This window comes from Aptenodytes patagonicus, unplaced genomic scaffold, assembly GCF_965638725.1.
Source record: "Aptenodytes patagonicus unplaced genomic scaffold, bAptPat1.pri.cur scaffold_282, whole genome shotgun sequence".
Classification (NCBI taxonomy): Eukaryota; Metazoa; Chordata; class Aves; order Sphenisciformes; family Spheniscidae; genus Aptenodytes; species Aptenodytes patagonicus.
Genome location: NW_027472204.1, coordinates 2,052 through 10,892, shown reverse-complemented (window position 1 = coordinate 10,892; position 8,841 = coordinate 2,052). Strand labels below are relative to the sequence as shown.

Here is an 8,841-nt window from a genome sequence, read left to right as displayed (position 1 = left end):
CTTTCTCTTTCTCCCCTCCCTTAGCTGTATTTACTGGCTGTCCCTTGTCTGTAACAATAGCTGTCTCACACGTCCCCACGCAGCCTAACCGAATTCAGGGCAGCCGCTCAGCTAATGGCCACATACAGGCCTGTAGTGCTGTGTGAGACGCCGAGGCTCCCCAGACATCCATAGCCCCGTACTAGCTACTCTGAGGAACATTAACTCTATCCCAGCCAAAACCAGCACACCAGGGTGCCCCTTCGCTGATGTCGGGGAGCGCTCCATGTCTTCCTGACTACAGCAGCCAGTCAAACACAGGCGGTACAGTCAGGGCAACAGGTTCCTTCTCCTGCTGCAGGCTGCACAGAGCAGGTACACAGGGCTGCTGGACTGGGGCCCCAGGCGTCCCCGCCTCATTTTTCAGCTGCACCTTCTACTCCCCCTTTTCCCCTTCTATCCTGATGCTCTACTTTCCGAGCTTTTGGCTGGCACCAAATATCCCTTTATATTGTCACCAGTTTCACCCCAGGCCAACTAGGTTTCTCCTTTCACAGCCTGCCATCTCCAACAGCTTCTCACTTTCTAAAGCGGTGAGTTGCACCTCAAGCCAGGGTTGATGAAGACAAAAGTGAACGAGAGCTTCTGTAAGCAATGAGACGGCAGACACCATCAAAAAATGTCTATCGTCTCCACTGCGCACCTTAGAAACCTCGAGAAATCTCTAAAGGCACAAATAAGGAGCAGCTTAGAAGCTGTTCACATCAGTCGGGCAGGTTTGGATCCCAGTGAGATCCACGTGTTTAGAGAAGACTTTTCTGAATGACTCCTCAAGTTCTCCGTCTCTCAGGCTGTGGGTGAGGGCCTTGATTAAAGATGTTAAGGCAGCATAGAGAGACTATTTCTTTCAGGCTTCCTCTTCTGACAGTATCTGGTACGCGCTACACACTGTAAGAGTCCCATCGACAACTGTATCCCCAAGCAGGGATTGGAGGAGAGGAGCAGGCGTAAACATCTTCTGCTTCCTGGTGCTGAGAGAGATTTTCAGAGTGGGGGAAAGGACGTAACTGTGAGATGCCAGAAACTGCGGAGATGTGAAGAGAGCACGACACGGAGGGGGAGAAGCAGAGGTCTCGCAGGGAGGTCCTGGGGCCGTGCCTGGGGTGTGTGAACACAGGGCTCTGGGATGAGCCAAAGGGTACAGGAAGGTCCTGAGGGGACATAAAAGCAGACGGGGGCCTGGGGGCACCCCGAGAGGACCCATGGGCCAATGGTGAGCTGGCTCCCTACCCCCTGCAAGTGGACTCCCTGCCCCTTCCAGCCCGGGCGGCGGGTCACAGTGGGGTCCTTTGTGACCCCCCCTCTGTGACACCCCACGGCACCATACATAGCCAGCGGGGCCGTGGCCCTGCAGTGTCTGACAAGACAGCGACGGGACAGGGCAGGAGCACGGAGCTGGCGAGGAGACCCCGAGCGCAGCCCACGTCTTTCCCTGCCGCCCCTGGCAGCCTCGTGCTGCCGAGGTGTTGCCCTTAAGCTGCCCCCCCCCTCCCCTCCCTGCAAACTTTCCTCCATTTCGCAGGATGGCGGAGAGACCCCCCAGCCACCCCAGGGTGGCCTGGGAAGAGGTGGGGGCTCCCCAGGAGAGCCGCTCTCCGCCAGAGCCCTACGAGGTGTCCACGGTCCAGCCGCTGCAGACCGGTGAGTGAGGGGCCCCCCGGGACTGGCAGAGCCGGGGCCAGCGAGCACGACCGGCTCAACGCCGGGACCCCATTTCCTCGGCACGCTGGCAGCAGGAGTCCCACGGGCAGGGACACAGTGATGCCTGAACGCCAAGGCTGCTCGGGGCTGGGAGCCGTCCCCGGCACAGCCTCCCTCCTCAGCCATGCCGAGCTTTTTCACCGATTGGGAAGCTTGTTGGCAAAGATGCTTTGTCCTACCGACTCTCCTGTGTTTCCCCTCCACGTAGGCGAGACGCTGCCAGAGGAGAATCCAGAGCATCCGGAGCTCCAACTGGGATGGGATTCTGAGAGCACCTGGTTGCTTTCTTCGCTCGACAGCAGCGACATGACCACGGTAATGAGCTCCCCCCTTGCTGGGACTCTTGTCCCTGGCATCCGCAGGAGGCTTGTGTGAGCAAAGGGACCCAGAATCAGTGGGGTTGGCATGGCCTTACTGTCCCCGCTGAGAGGGTTCCTGCTGTCCCCGAGCAGGGACTAGGCGAGGGTGGCACTCCAGTGTCCCAGCAGCAGCTCCAGCCCTTCTGGCCACCAGCCAGCCCTGGTTCTCTCTAGGGCAAGCACACGGCGCCCATGATGCCAGCCCTCCTCCCTCACCCTGGGGACCCTCTGCTCTCACCCTCTGCCCTGCAGAGACTGCAGCCCCTGCTTCCAGCTTTCCTGCGGGCACTGCTGACAGCACTGCCGGGCACCTCTTGCCAGAGCTGCTGGCGGTGCTCAGCCAAGAAGCACCATCAGGGTGCTCGGCGTGACATGTCTTTGCTCCCCTCCTTCCTCCCGTAGGTGTTTGGAGAATACCTCCAGCCTTCTCAGATGACAGACATTCTCCTCGTGGCCATTGAGGCCTTGACAGCAGACGACATCTACGACAGGCAGCTGGGCAGCAACATCCTGGATATGGCCATGAGAGACCCTGCCTCCTGGCTGACGGATGTAAGTGCCCTGCGGCTGGATTGCCCTGCCCGTGAGCCCTGTCAGCCCTTGTTCTTCCCTCCTTCCCTAACCCACCTCTCTCGGGCACCTGAAGCCATTTCAAGGCAGCAGAGAGGGATGGGAAGGGCAGCAGTTTCAGTGTCAGCTTGGGAAATGGCTGCACCATCCTCACCTGTGTCCCCTCCAGGTGCCAACGATTGTGAGGTACACCCACAAAAACATGGAGCACATCCGCATGGAGCCAGCCCGGCACAGCCTGGATTCATTCCTTCTCCTGCTGACCAAGCGGTGCCCCAGGGAAGTGGTCAGGAGCCTGTTGAAGATCTCTCCAACATGCGACAGGTACCGGCCCCGACAGCCTTGAGGGCTCGTTCCCTGTGGGGAGAGGGGCCCAGGGACGCTCTGGCTGCCAGGCCCATGGAAAACTGCAGGACATCCCCAAGGAGCAGGGCCCTCCATCCCACCACGCTTCCCAGCCCCGGTGGGTCAGCCAGGCCCGCAGCAGCCAAAGCTGGCCAAGCCAGAGTCCCGCCACCACGCTCCTCCCTGCCCCATGGGGAACACCACCTCAGCCCCCTCCTGCCTAACCGGGCAGGGTCCCCGGGCACCCCAAGTGAGGGGGCTGGGCAGGGCCAGGGCTGCAGCACCGCCTGGGTCCGGAGAGGCTGGCCTGGGCACGGTGCAGTGGCCGAGGCAGCCCTGCTGACCGAGCGCTCTGGGTCTGCAGCGCTGCCCTGGCCATGTGGGAGGTGATGATCTCTGTGCCTTGGGCTTTGTGGAGTGTCTTGACGGAGCTGCTCAGCGTGCTCCAGGACCAGCGGCTGCGCAAGGTGTTCAGCTGTGCCGCGGAGGACGCCTGCATCTATCCCTTGGCTGTGAGTGACCTTCAGGGCTGTGCCTGCCTCCCCAGGGAAACAGGCACGGCCCCCTCCCCTTCCGTCTGCCTCCAAATGGCCACCTCCTCCAGTACATATGGACACAGCCCCGGAGGGTCAGCAGGGACCTGCCCAGCACCAGCCAGACCCCGTGCCAGACACTTGGGGCCCCCCTGTGCTGTTTTGGCCCCGGTGAAAAAACACGAAGCCTGCCCCTGCCCGGGCAGCACCCTGCTTCCCCCCTGCCTGCATCCCCCTGCCTGCATCCCCCTGCCTGCATCCCCCTGCCCTGCTCTGCAGCCTGGAAACCCGGGGCAGGGGCAGAGAAAGGAGCAGAAGCCCGAGTCAGGCCAGTTGCTGGGCCTGGGGCAGAGGCATGGCCTCTGCGCAGGCTGAGGGGGCTTCAAGTCTGGGGAGAGGAGACACTTACCACCGCCCACGTGTCGTGCCCCCTTTGTGCCAGCGCGGTGGAGGGAGCCCTGCGGGCTCTGCTGGTCTCTCACTGCTGTCTTCGTTTTAGCTGCTGCTCTGCGCCGACGTTGGAACAGAGGAGTTTGCTGCCCTGTACAAAGCCCAGAGGTACCTGAGGCATCCAAGCCCGGTGATGCTCTCGCTGGTGCTGAGGGGCCTCATCACGCTTTCAGAGACACCCGAGACGGTGAGCAGGGGGTAGTCAAGCGGAGCCATGTTGGCAGCCGGGGCCTGGGGCAGGGGGTAATGTGGTGGCTTGGCCTTGGCTGGGAGGCAGGAGGCGGGGTGAGGGCTCCAATCACCCTCCCTGCTATGGAGGGGCCTGGTGGGTGCCTGGGGAGCCCTCCAGGCACAGAGGCTTGCCAATCCACCTGCCCCCTTCAGGCCAGTCGGTTTCAGGGGGTGGCTGAGCAGGGGACACTGCTCTCCTGCACTCCCTTCCCTTCCTCGGGCTCTCCCCGCATCCCCATCCGTGGCCACTGCCTGCCAGGAGGCTGCTGCAGTGACTCCTGGGCCACCTGCTGGGAAGCCGGGCGGGAGGCTGGTGCTCAGCAGCCAGCGCATTTTTGCCAGGGTGCTCGTTCCCTGCTTCACAATAAGCAAACTGTGTGTTTCGTACAGGCAAGAAAAATACCGGTCCTGCTGCCAGACATCATGGAGACCCTGCAGGATGCCAACGCTGATGTCAAGATGAAGGCCCTGGTACTCCTCAGGAACATGATGGGTCACATGAAGAGGGAGGAGGCCAGCGTCATCGCTCTGCAGCTGGCGGAGAACCTCCTGCCCCTCTTTGACGATGTAAGGCTGCTGTGGGAGCCTGAGCCCTACAGATGGGCACCCTGCAAAGACAGCTGCCCTTCAGCCCAGCCCTGTGGGCAGCACTTGGGCAGGGCTCCCCTCCTCACTCCTCTTGCATGGCCTTTCAGGGCTTTGGGGCTCTTCAGCCGCAGCTGCAGATCTGGCCCACAGCCCCTGTGTTCAGGATCCGACCCCAGAGCAGCCCCCCTCACATCAGACACGCTGATGCCCTTGCTCACTGTGGGCAGGGAGCGGCTGTTGCTCAAGTCCCCCTGTTCTCCTCACCACCAGGTGTCCAGCCAGGTGCGGGAGCTCTCCATCAGCTTCTTCGAAGGCGTGATGAAGACTGTGGTGGGGAGAAACGTGAAACAGATGAAGAAGAAAGTGCAGAGGGTCCTGCTCCCGCTCTTTCTCCACATGAACGACCAGATCGAGAGCGTGGCGAAGGTGAGTGACCAGCGACCCACTGGGGACGCCGGGAAGGGCGTGCCGACACTGGCCTGGCATAAGGGGCGAGGGCTGCTGGACGTCAGAGTCTGGGAATGTGTGTCACCCCAGGGTCCCACTGCTCCCCTCCTTCCCTGCCCTGGGCCCACCGCTGCCTTCCTCCTTCCCCCCTGCTGCCTGCTGCCGAGGTGGATGGGGAGCAGGGGTCCCCTCCCAGCCCCGCTCTCCCCACTCAGCCCTCCTCCAGCACAGCCCAGAGGAAGGGTCCCTGCAGACCCAGCACGAGCAGGGCCGGGGAACCTGGCACAGGCATTTCCCAGACCTGCCCTGCCTGGTCCAGCAGGGCTCAGCAGCAGCCCCACGGCCACCGAGCACACGAGTCCCTACGGGCTTCCCAGCTGTCCCTGCAGGTGTGGGAGGCCAGGGCTTTGAGCCCCAATCCCTGTCCCCCAGGGCTCTGCCCCAGAGACCCCCAAATGTTTGGGCCAGGGCATGTCCCAGCTCCCTGAGGGCAGGATCGCTGCAGAAACAGAGCCCTGCTCACCCCGATGCCCTTGCACGGGGCCAGTGAACTTGGCCTCTGCAGAGGGGTGCAGCACTTAGAAGGGGTGGAGAGCCAGCTTGTTCCCCAGCCTGGGGCAGGGAGAATGGTGGGAAGGGAGGTGCAGCCAGAAGGGGACTGGCCCTGCATCCCGGGATCAAAGCTCTGCTCACCCGGAGCCTGGGTGTGGAGGAGCTGGGGCAGCCCCGGCTGGGGAGCCAAGCGTCCTGCTGGGGGATGCTCCTGGGACGTGCTGCTGGCTCCATCCTGCCCCAGTGCCTCTGGGGCTCCAGCCCTCGCTGCCTACAGCTGTGGGCCCACACCTCCTTTGCCCTTCGGCCTGCCCCCATCCCTGGCAGCAGCTCAGCAGCTCTTGAGGATCTCTGTTCTGTTGGCCGGCAGCAGGAGATACCTGAGGTGGTGGCTGCCCCGTGTCCCTGCCCTGGGCACTGAACCCAGTTCAGACTCTGTCCCCTGCTGCCTCTTCCCATAAGGGGCTGGGAACAGCTCGGAGCCTGGCCAAGAGGAGGAGGATGCCAGGGCTGCTTCCCTGGGCTGTGGTGCCATCTCCCAGCCTCTGCTTCTCTGCAGGCCTCTGGGAACACCCTCCTCGCCTGTGCAAAGTTCCTGGGATGGAGGAAGCTCAGCTACCTGGCCGAGACGCGTCAGACACACCTGATTGGAGAGTGCTTGGTGAGGACAACCCCCAAGCCCCACGGCCGGGCCCCACGTGCCCGTGGGGAGGGCTGTGCAGCTGTGCCTCGCCTGCCCTGCTCCAGCCTGGAGCCCAGAGCCTGGAGCTGCATCCTCCTTCCTTGCCCTCAAGCACGCAGCCCCCAAGGGCTCTTCTCCAGGCCCTTCTCCCCTCCCTGCCCCCAGGGTGCTGAACAAGACCCTGGCACATGTAAGCCCTGGCACTGGGACAGAGGGGTCGCAGCACCCCCAGGCCCCCTGTGCCTGCGGCTCGCTCTGAACCTCAGCCCCACAGGGCTCCTGCCTGGGAGGGAGGGAGGGAGGGAGGGAGGGCACCGGTAGGAGGGACTGGTCCGGATGGCTGGGGAGGGTCTGTATGAGCCACGTGCCCTTGTGCTCTCTCCAGCTACTGCACAACAGGAGCAGGGTGGAAGAATATCTGTGTCAGAGCCTGCCGTACCTGAAGGACGCTCAGGCCACCCTGCGAGTGGCGGCCATCAGGTTCATCGGTGAGCCACAGCCCCTGGGGTCCCTCTTCTGGCAGCCTGGCCCCGGTCCCCTCCACTGCACCGGCAGCAAGGGACAGCCCTGTGGCTGCCAGAGCCCCGGCTGCCCCGTGCAGGGCCCGCCACGCAGGTGGGCTCGCTGGGAGCCTTGCTCAGTCCCACCGCCCTCGCGTACTGTCCTTCCCTGGGGTCCGCCCTGCTGAGGGGGAGGAGGGGGTGCAGCCAGTCTGGCAGGGCCGGGGGCCGTGCTGCTGGGAGCGTGCTGGGGAGCAGGAGGTCTGACAGGAGCTCTGTGCCTAGGGCTTGCCGCGCGGCACCTGAGGAACCGAAGCTTGGAGAAGCTCTTGGATATCTGCAACGGTGAGTAGGGGCGGTGCTGTGCTGGCCGGGGCTGGCGGGGCAGGGGACAGAGCCGGGGCAGGGTGCTGCCATGGCTGGCCCCGCGCCAGGGCAACGCTCCAGGGGCAGAGGAACGTGTCAGGGGCACATGGGGCATTCCTGAGCAGCAGCTTCCAGCTGGTCTGTTTGTCCCACCTGCTCCTCCTGGCCAGGGCAAGAGATGGGTGGGGCTGGCATGGGCTGGAGGGGACTCCTGGGGGTCTCTGCAGGCAGTGGGGGTTCACGTCCGCTTCGCTTCCTTTCGTTGCAGCCCTCCTGCCCTTGGGGAAGGACACGGAACTCTCGGTCAGCTCCCTGGCAGTTCAGACCGTCTTCATCCTGACAAGAGATGTGCCAACATCAGGATGGAGCCTGCGATCGCTGTGCTGCTGGCCCTGCCGAGCCTTTGAGAGATTACGTTCTCCTCTCAAAAACGGCCGTATTTGAATATTTTCTTTTTAAATAAAGCTGGAACAAGCAGCCCCGTCCCATGGTGTCCTTCCCATGGGGACCACCCTGAGGGTGCTGAGCAGGCAGCGTCCTTCCTGGCCTCTGCCGCTGCCTGCAGGACAGCACACCCGGACCCAGGGTGTCCTTGCAGCCAAGCCCCAGCTGCCCCGCTAGACCACAAAGCCCCGAGGGGAGGAGGGGAGAAGCTTTAGCCCAACCTGCCCCTCCTGAGACATCCCAGGGCACGAAAAGGCACCCCTGCTCTGCCAAGCTGGCGAGTCGTCACTTGTCCCGGCATCAAACTCCTCTCTTGTACTGGGAGCTGGGCTGGTTTGGGCTGGGATGGAGTTAATTTCCCTCGTAGTAGCTGCTACGGGGCTCTGGGTTGGATTTGTGCTGGAAACGGTGTTGATAACACAGGGGTGTTTTCGTCCCTGCTGAGCAGTGCCTACACTGAGTCAAGGCCTTTTCTGCTTCCCACCCCGCCCCACCAGCGAGCAGGCTGGGGGTGCACGAGAAGCTGGGAGGGGACACAGCCGGGACAGCTGACCCCGGCTGACCCAAGGGATATTCCACACCACATGACGTCACGCTCAGCAATAAAACTGGGGGGGAGGTTGGCGGGGGGGCCGCTGGCCGGGCATCGGTCACTTGGTGGTGAGCAACGGTTTTCATTTGCATCACTTGTCTTTCCTGGGTTTTATTTCTCTCTCTTTGTCATCTTCCTTTTCATTATTATTATTATTATTATTATTATTATTATTATTACTTTAGTTCATGTCAATTATTAAACTTTTTATCTCGCGCGTTTTCTCTCTCTTACCCTTCCGATTCCCTCCCCCCATCCCGCCGGGGGGAGTGAGCGAGCGGCCGTGTGGTGCTCGGTTACCGGCCGGGGTTACACCACGACAGTCCTTTCTCCACCCCCTCTTCCGTGCCGATGTCATACCCACATCTTCAATGTCTACTACATTGCTTCCAAGAAAATGTCGGAGGAGTTGGTGTTTTAACGAGTCTGTTCTCCTTTTGTT

At 62.3% G+C, this 8,841-nt stretch overlaps 1 long non-coding RNA gene across 1 annotated transcript; it reads left to right on the top strand.

Annotated features, from left to right (window-relative positions):
* The first annotated feature begins 7,281 nt into the window (after positions 1-7,281).
* LOC143173789 (uncharacterized) lies at positions 7,282-7,840 on the top strand. Its single transcript, XR_012997777.1, has 2 exons — positions 7,282-7,342; positions 7,632-7,840. It is a non-coding gene; the product is annotated as an uncharacterized LOC143173789 (long non-coding RNA).
* The last annotated feature ends 1,001 nt before the right edge of the window (positions 7,841-8,841 follow it).